Source organism: Propithecus coquereli, unplaced genomic scaffold (assembly GCF_000956105.1).
Source record: "Propithecus coquereli isolate 6110/MARCELLA unplaced genomic scaffold, Pcoq_1.0 Scaffold98, whole genome shotgun sequence".
NCBI classification, from domain to species: Eukaryota; Metazoa; Chordata; class Mammalia; order Primates; family Indriidae; genus Propithecus; species Propithecus coquereli.
The window spans coordinates 3,492,520-3,502,778 of record NW_012156173.1 but is presented as its reverse complement, the minus strand read 5'-3'; positions in this window follow the sequence as shown (position 1 = coordinate 3,502,778).

Sequence of the window (10,259 nt, the reverse complement as noted above, 5' to 3'; positions counted from 1 at the left end):
AAACTCCAGACCTTATACCAGTGCCAGCCCTCTTACCCCTCCCCAGGTTCTCAGGCCTTTGGTTCTGCAGCTTTTAGACTTGAGCTGAAGCCACATTCCTAGCATCCCAGGGTCTTTAGTTTGCAGAGAGTCTACCCTGGGACTTCCCAGCCCTCATAATCGCATGACCAATTCCCATAATAAATCCTCCCTCATATATCTATATCCATGCTCCTATTCATTCTGTTTCTCCAAAAAACCCTGACTAATGCAGCATACTTTTTATGTATTAATAATATCTGTCTGTTTTATACATTGCCATGTTTTTTTTTTTATTTTACCCTTTGCATTTCCATTTTGTTTATGGATTGTGTTTAACCTTCAGATGTTTTAGATCTTGTGATGGCTAATTTTGTATGTCAACTTGACTGGGCCATAGGGTGCCCAGATATTTGGTCAAACATTTTTCTGGGTGTTTGTGTGAGAGTGTTTTTTGGTTGAGATTAACATTTAAATTGGGAGAACCAAGTGAAGCAGATGGCCCTTTCCAGTGTGAATTCAATCAGAGTTGAAGGCCTGAATATAACAAAAATGATGACCTTTACCCAAGTTATAGAGAATTCGTCCTGCCTGACTGCCTTTGAACTGAAACACTGGCTCTTCCCAGGTCTTGGGCCTGCTGGCCTTTTGACTGGAACTGAACCATTGCCTCCCGGTCTCCAGCTTGCCAAATCACCTTGTAGATCGTGGGACTTGCTTGCCTCCATAATCGTGTGAGCCAATTCCTTATAATAAGTTTCCTTGTCTATATATAAATACATCCTATTGATTCTATTTCTCTGGGGAACTCTGACTAATAGAGATGTTTAGATCTGTACATGGTCACATATAGTAGTGTTTTCCTTTATTGCTACTGTTCATGGCATCATGACAAAGCCATATTTTACAACATGGCCTTTCTCAAAGTAAAATTTAAAAAATATTTTTGGTTGTTGTAAATAAACTGCTATGCTTTACCCTTCATTGATCAGATCTTGCTCACTCCAGGGTTTACAGTAGTGTTTCTCCTCAGCTATGGTTTATTCTCTGATATGACATTAGACCTTCCAGTGAAGAGACGTTGAAGGCTGCACACTTTTTGGTAACAATATAATATTACTCCCAATCATGAGAGGAACTTAAGAAAAATGTTCATTTATGTTTTATGAATCATGAAAGGAATATCTTAGCTGAATATGTATCTTATCATTAGGAAGATTATAAGTGCTTGAATGTAATAATTAAATCTATTATTTTGTTGAAAGGTTTGGAGATCATAGACCATTAGATTAGTAATTAATCAGTAATTGAGCTGAGAACACCCTACTGTTGGGCATTACAAAACAGAGTGAATGGAGGCACATTTTAGGGAACATTGTATGGTACATTTTATAAATTACAGAGAATTTTATCATAAAATTTGTTGATGATATCTTATCCTTGAAAAATAAGTAGGGCAGATATTATTAGGCACATAGTACAGAAAAGTAAAAAAAGTGAACTGAGGCTCAGAGAGAATTTTCCCAGATATTTTGACTTAATAACAAATTCCAGATGTAGAACCTTAACATATAATCTGATGCTTATTAAACTACACTCTACTGATCTCATAGGTTGTAGATATTTTGGTTAAAAACAAATCAGTGAGAATGGCAATCAAATTAAAACATTCCCCAGTCAAAGGTTTTGTATTTTTTAAAATAAGCTAATGGTAATATGAGGGCAGGATGCAGCAGATATTTTTGTATCTTTTCTGTTTATGTGCACTAGCTTTTGTAAATCACTGCGATGACATGGTTTACTCATATTGTCCTTCTCAGCGACTCCTGTGGTTCCAGAAGGATCCTTGAGAAATAATACAGTGAGGTTCTATGAGACAATCAGTATCAGCAGAAGAGAGTGAACGCTTGTCTTACATGTGCTGCTTTCTAAAAAAACAGTAAGGATCCAGAACAATAAGACCTATGAGTACTGACATTTATGAAGCCATAGAGAGGATATGCCCACTGGACGCAGAGGCTTATGGCAGAATGGAGCTTGGATCCTGAGTAAAAGGAAATAGAAAAAATACAGATAATCTGACAGGGAGAAAAAGATACCCAAAGGAAAAAGTTTCATATGTACTAAAAAGGACCACAGGGGAAGAATACAGGGATATTTGTGCCACCCTCTTAATCTCCAAGAATATTTATAATGGGCAGCAAGTAAGATCATGTTCTTTACAGGATGGATTAATGGAACCTACTCAGCTTTTTATTTGTAGCAAGCATAATGTATAATAAGTTGCCCAGATTTACTTAAATTTATTTATTTAAACATTGGTAATTTTAAGGATTTTTCTATTAAAAACATTGACAAACTAAACTAGAAAGTGTAGGCTCTCTGCCTAGCTCATGTTGATCCCTTTTTCTAAGAATGACTCCCTGCAGTCATGGGTGGGATCCTAAAACCATGTTTTTGTGTATATCTTTAATCCTCTGGCTACAGTTAATTAGACACAGGTATTGATGTGTTTCCCAATGTGGCCCAAGGAATCTTTCCAATCTGCCTTTCTAAAGAATTTGGAATTGGGATTCTGTGATGATTACTTTTTCTCAGGGAAGGGGTAGAATGAGGGTTTTGAAATTGGGGGTTATTGAGCATCTATCTTTTACACACCAGAGTGCAGATAAAGAGAGATGTTCAGAGAGGGGCAGAGGATGACAGCCGAGACAGCTACTGCCATTCTGGTTTCCAGAGTCATGTTACAACATCAACTTTAGCATAGGAACGGGTAGAAATAATATAGTATGTTAAGTATAATTAGATAGAAACATGAAATGTAAAGGCCAAAGAAACCTGAAAAGACAAGAGGAGATTGTTGGCCAAATAAGAACTATAGTTAGCAGTAAAAGAATCTTTTGAACATAAAACCTGGTCACCAGCTATTCCAAGTCCACTGCTCCTGTCCTCACCAGCACAACCCTGTGCCATCAGGCTCCTGACAGCCTGGTCCTATTCCCCATAAGTGACCCCTACCCTCGTATAATTGTCTATATAAATTTTCTATGTAAATACGAACATTTCTATTGGTTCACTCTCCAAATATTTTTAAATGCCTACTATGTACCAGGAATTCTTCTAGGTAGATGCTAAACAAATATGAACAGGTCAGGGAACAAAAGCCCCTCATTTTTCAGATAGTTTATATCCTTGTGAAAGGAGAGAAAAAAATTTTAAAAAAGTCTAAATATCAGTAAAATCATGAGCTAGAGATGCAGAGAATTAAAATATGCTCACGTGATATTGATGGGGTAGCTGCTTTGCATTGAGTGGCCTGGAATTTGACTTCTCAGCTCAGCTCCAGCTCAGCTGGTGGAGATGGGGCTGGTGCAAATGAAATGGATATTCCTGGAAGTAGAAACCTTGAGTCTAATGCAGTGGCTTCGAGAGTGTGGTCTGGGGATTTCTGAGAGTTCCCAAGACATTTCAGAGAATCCCCACAGGTCAAAACTATGATCATAATAACACTAAGATAATATTAACTTTTTTACTGTGTTGATATTGCCACTGATGTTGCCAAAGCAAAGGTGGGTAAAATTTAGCAAGAATCAAATCAATGGTAACAAACTGTGATTGTAGTGATTATATTTTTTAAAAAAAACATTAAGCACAAACAGTTTGTGAAAGTGCTTTTAATAATTTCACTTGAAAACTTCTTTGATAAATTGGGGAAAATGATTAACTGTGTTGTATCTCACCCTTAGAGTACACATCTTTTTAATATTCTGTGAGATGAAAAAGGAAACACACATAAAGCACTTCTGCTGCATATCAACGAGTTGTAATTGTCTTAAGGAAGATCCTGTGATTTACCTTGTAATTTTAAAAGATATATCCTTATAGCAGATCTCCAGCTACTAAATAAAGAAATGTCTTAATCTGTTTGGGTGGCCATAACAGAATACCGTAGACTGGCTGGCTTATAAACAACAGAAATATGTTTCTCACAGCTCTGGAGGCTGAGAAGTCCAAGATCAAAGCACCAGCAGGTTTGGTGTCTGGTAAGGGCCCACTTCCCAGCTCATAGATGGCCATGCTCTTGCTATGACTTCACATGGTGGAAAGAAGGACACAAGCTGTCTTGGGACTTTTTTAAGGACACTAATCTCATTCACAAAAGCTCCATTCTCAAAACCTCATCTAATCCTGATTATCTCCCAAAGACCCCACCTATTAATCTCATCATATTAGGAAGGTAGGATTTCAACGTATGAATTTGGGGGGTGCATAAACATTCAGTCCATACAGGAAGTAATGATAGAATTAGAAAATCATCATTTTATCATTACTGATAAACTAATAAATCTAGGCACTGATCACAAAAATGAAATCCAACCAGATATTATGTGCTTCTTGAGAGAAGAACACACCACAACCATAAGAAAGTAAATAAACAAATAAATAAATAAGCCTTAATTTGATCAAGCCTTTAAATCAAACTACCAACATGCAGAAACCATAGATCCCAGGGGAACATGTTAATGACACCAAAGAGATGCAATCAGCAAAATTCACACTATGGAAAATCTACAGGACAAATAATCTAATTTCTTCAATATAAAATTGCAATATAAGAAAATAAAGAGAAAATCAGGAAGGGGAGACATATAAATTAAAAGAAATTATAGATTATAAGAAATATTGAGTAATAGTAATTATGTGAATCTTTTTGTATACTAATTTTTGAAATTCTTTTTGACATTTATAAGACAATTGGAAGCTGATTATTGACTGGATAGTTGATAATATTAAGAAATTATTATTTTATCATTAAATGTGATTATTATTACGTAGTTAGAGCTTTTTAAAATATCCTTATCCTTTATAAATGCATACTAAAATTTTTATAGATTAAATGGGAAAAATAAGTCAATGGAACCAAAAGTAGCATCAGGCTTAATGGTAAAACCCTAGGAGAAAATTTCTACTAAATCAGGAAAAAAATAAATATGCCCACTATTGCCATCATAATTTATTTTTATTTTTATTTATTTATTTATTTTTTTGAGACAGGGTCTCACTCTGTCACATGGGCTAGAGTGTGGTAGCCTCATCATAGTTCACTGCAACCTCAAACTCCTGGGCTCAAGTGATCCCCTGCCTCAGCCTACCCAGTAGCTGAGACTACAGGTGCATGCCACCATGCTTGTCTAATATTTAATATTGTTTTGGAAGTGTTAGATAATTGACTTAAACAAGAGAACTAAAGAGCATAATAATTATAGCAGAGGAAGCAACATTATCATAAATCATAGTAGAATATGAACTGAAAAACTATTAGAAGCAATACGAAAACCAGTAAGGCTCCTGGTTTTAGTACTAATGTACAAATCATTAACTATCCTTCATACAAGCGATACACAACTATGAAGTATAACGATAAACAAGGTCCCATGCAAAATGGCAACAAAAATGTAAATCATACAGGCATAAATGTAACAAGAAATATCAGAGACTATATGAAGAAATTCTTGAAACTTTTAAGTTAATCTATACATTCTATATATTCCTAAACAGAAGCCAATATGATTTGGAGTGGAGAATAGGTTTGGAAAAAAATATGCTAAATTTCTTTTTACAAATTAACAGGTAAGTGTGACTAGGGAAGGTGTCAGGTTTTAGGTCCTCCTTTGTGTCTCACTCTGAGAATGAAGGAAAGCAGAAGCTGTCTGTCCTCAGTGGGCTCACTAATGGGTGCTTTGGCTCCTCTGGCCCTGCTAGGCCCAGCTGAGCAGAGGAGGACACTGTCAACAGCTGTGAGCCCTCACACAACATCTCACTTAAAATGTCATGTGTGCTACTTGGTTTAAATTGTCACCCCTCCAGCAACCACAAACAATGCAGACATAGCAGATGTGTTTTCTATTTAGAATTAAACAGTTTATCTCAACCACTGTCATTGTTATAGGGAAAAAATAAATAAATATCCATTTTAATGTAAACTTCAAAAGGTACTTTCTGGCAACATGAGATACTTTCAAATCCAAAGTCCTCTGAGAAAACTAGGATTTGACCACAGATTTTTTTTCAAATTGGGATGCTGGCAGCTCCAAGAGTAGTAAAACGTAGCCTGGTCAAAAGATTTTTGGCCAGATATTATATACAATAACTCATGTCATTGATGCTTAATGGTCCAAAACATTAAGTAAACATCATAAATGTCTTTTGTTATTAAACGTTCCATTCAAACATTTTGTTTAACTCTTGTGCAATGGATAGAAAATAAGAAAGTTGTAGTCGAGATTGGCCTTAATGATGGTCTTTGATTCACCTTTCGAGATATTTTTAAAAACATATGCCAACCTCGAAGTTACAGCAATAAAATAGCCTTTCTATCTTTAGAGTGTGCATTCTATCTCTGGAAGTTAGGCTACTTGTAAGTTTGACTTTGTTAGGTCAAGTTCAAATTACCACCCATGTGTTCAGAAGACTATAACTTCGTTCTCTTTAAAGTTGGGAGGCAGTCTTCCTCTGCGATAACTAAAGGAGAAATACGGGTGTTTTCTTAATGTGAGGTTACAAAGACAAGGAAAATGCTACTTTTCAAAGATCATTTTACAAGAATAACAATTGCTGTAGTAAAAGGAAAACCAAAATTGGTTTGTAAAAAAAGGCCTATCAAGACAGTGATCGTCTAGTGCAGTCCACCCCGTCCACAAATCTTGACATAAATGCACTTGTGTTTCCATAATCTGAAGGTTCCATTTAGTCATTAAAACATGACTCATTTTGTCCTAGATCTAACCTCAGCTTTTCTCTTGTAGTGTTGTTGTTGTTATTATTATTATTTTTTAATCTGTAGCTAAAACATCAGTGAAAAGTCCTGCAGGGACATTAAAAAAATTTATATTTTCCCATGGAGTTTTTTCTTCCCATTTAAGTAAAAACAGTTTCTCAACTACCCTGTGTGGATTATATATTCTCATAAGCCCAAAGTGCTGAACAAATTATCAGGATGCTTTCTGTGTCTTTCAGGGAAGAGAACATCCAAACAACACAAACCAAATGGCCATCCATTTATATGTTATAATTTTTTATGTAAAGAAGATTTAAAATCACATTTGGTATGTTGCATCCCATCTTGGTCAATTGTAACTATGTTTTGCATCACATACAGGAGGCCCTACATTTTCCTGGGAAAGGCTACCTGCACTGTTCTAAGTTCTATGATTTTTTAAATGAAACTAGAAATTACCACCCATTAGTTCATAGCACCCATAGTAATCAACTTCCTATAAAAGTTGGTGTTTTCACAGTATATCTATTATATAATCCATTTGTTTATTCACTTCACTCAAAATTCCATCTGATAATTATTTATTAAGTATGTATTCTGCTATAAAGGAGGAAATTCTATCCATGCTTTGATGGACTTGTTAGTTAGACTCCATCTGGTCTACCATATTTTTGTTCCTGCACATGAAATTCATTCAGAATCCTTTAGGACAATCACTCCCTGTTATCTATTGTGGAATAACCAAGGGCTTTGTGTTATACTTTGAACTATAGTTACGTAGCTTCTAGAGCCATGGACTTTGCAAATGAATGATGTAAAAAGTAGCAGGGATGCACAATTTTATACTAAGAGTAGTAACAGATGAGGAGCAGCAACAAAGATGCTGTTATTTCTCTTCTGAGCTTGGGAACAATGAATATTCCTAACGTGTATTCTAAAGCATTTGTATTTTCACTGGCTCCAAGATCTGATACCTAAACAGGTGATTACAGAGAAATTTTTACATTATACTGCATAAGCAAACATGTAATAAGGGAAATCCATAACATGTTTTTTTCTCTATCAAAAAGCCCTAACATTTCCTGCTATCAAACTACTACTTGGGAAAAGTGGTATTTTCCCACCTAGGAAAAAAAAAAACTCGGGGATCTTTGTATATTTATTTGGAAGTGTTCTTTAAAAAGCAGAAGGCAACATAGAAATGAATAAGAACTATGAGCTGGGAACCAGGATGCCTGTGCCCTAGCCCTCGGCTTCAGCCAGTGTGGTCTTCAAGGTCCAGGGTGACTTGTCTCTCTCTGTCCGTTTCCCTCTTGGAAGACTTAATACGGTTACTTGGCACTTCAGGTAAGTAAAATATGTGAAAACTCTTCACTACACTCTGAAAGGAGAACAAAAATACTAAGGGCAAGGAAATCTTCTCTGCTATTGAAGACACTGTGAGTAATTAAGGAGGATGTTTCTCCCAGTGAGAGAAGCTAGTAAGGATCTTAGGTCCCAAAGTCAAATTTAAAAGTGACTTAGACAATATATCCCATATCGTTTTATTGTTTACCTGTAATCCCAGGAAGGAAATAATTTTTTAGGGCACACTGTAGCTTGTATCACTAACATGAGACTAAGATAAGGGAGAGTCTTGGATTATTCATACCAAAGACTAATTGCAGCCCAAGAAATAATGCTCAATACATTCTCTGTGATCACAGGACCAATTTGTTTTTTGGCTTTTTGTATTTTAACCCGAGGAATGGCTCCAATACAAACGTAATTTTGAGATAGGTCCCTTATTTATGGGCTGCCAGAATTTATTTTTTAAAAGGTGTGTTTTGTAAACGGGGTATGTAGGGAGGAATTATGCACACATGCCCACCTGGAAGAATTCTCGCCATTAAATATATTTTAAAATTTATTCTAAATTGGAGATTTTCACTGGTTAGAAGAGAATGCTCTTTCATCAACATACTTGTAGGGCAATAAAGATATAAAAATAGGAATTCATATCTATAATAATTCTAACTTCTTTCTCTGTTTGTTTTTAAGAAGATAAATGCATTTTAACTAATGAAACAAAGAATAGGATGCTCTGTACCAAAGTGTTGACTCTCATGATAAATTCAAATTCATAGACACGACACAGAAAGCAACAGCAGCTTTTACTCCTAATAATCCTAACTTATATTCGCATGTATTAAATATGAAAGGGAGTTTAATCAAACTTTTTGTGTGTGCAAACCAAAGAAAAATATTTACTCACACTATTCTTTTTAAATAATGAAGTAGTTTTATCATACAAAGCAAAAAAAAAAAATTACGGAAGTCCTAAGTGATGAGACTAATTCTTGTTTCTTCTTAATAGTACAGAGAAGTCAACCACAACAAGCAATGTGATAATGAGACTTATTTTATGATAAATGTGAAACATATCATTTTAGACACAGAACATGATGAGCCAAGGCATTGCCTTCATTTCAAATGGAAAGACAGTCTGCTATCTTAAAGGAGTAGTTGGTTCACAAATTTTCCATTTTTCTTTTAGTGAACATCCTTTTTTGCCCCAATGCATCCAGAGATAAGATGTTCTCCAAGTCTCAAAGTGGCCCTGTGATTACAGGAGAACTTTAGTGTTTACATACACTAAAGGACAGGAGGAGCATGGGGCAGCAGGGAATGCTGGACTCTCCTCCTTGTGACCAATTTTTTGGTAACAAATCTCTTTCAATACTTTTAATGGCTAAACCTCTATAGATAGTGGATTGGCCAAAGCTTTTTCAGTCACAAGTGATATAAACCCAAATTGAGCTCATGTTACCAAACTATGAAGATTAGCGGTGGAGCTGAAATGCTCTGACATCTCATCCTAGGTCTTGAATGCTGTCAGTTCATTGCCTTTCTTTCTTCCTTCCTTCTTTCTTTTCTTTTTCTTTCTTTCTCTCTTTCTCTTTCTTTCTTTCGTTCTTTCTTTCTTTTTCTTTCTTTCTTTCTTTCTTTCTTTCTCTTTCTTTCTTTCTCTTTCTTTCTCTTTCTTCTTTCTTTTCTTTTTCTTTCTTTCCTTTCCTTTCCTTTCTTTCTCTTTCTCTCTCTCATATGTTCCATTTCCCATCCTAGATATTGAGGATACAACAGTGAACAAATAAAGCAGGTAGAACTCTCCACCCTTATGAGCTAGCATTGCTTCATAAACCTTTAAGCATGAATTTGATATAGTCAGACAGAGATGAGGAAAGGGCATCTCTAGCTGAGGAAGCAGCAGGAGCAAACAGACCAAAGGAGGGAAATGCATGTGATAGGACATGCCAGTCATAGCCAAGGATCATGCACAGACGTGAAGAGGGAGATGAAAGCTAAGATGAAGTCAAATGCCAAAGGGCACTGGGTGCCAAATAAGGAGTCAACATTTAAGATATCATTGTGAAGATGAGTCAACAGAATTTGGAACGAGATAATAGGTAAAGAAGAAAGAATT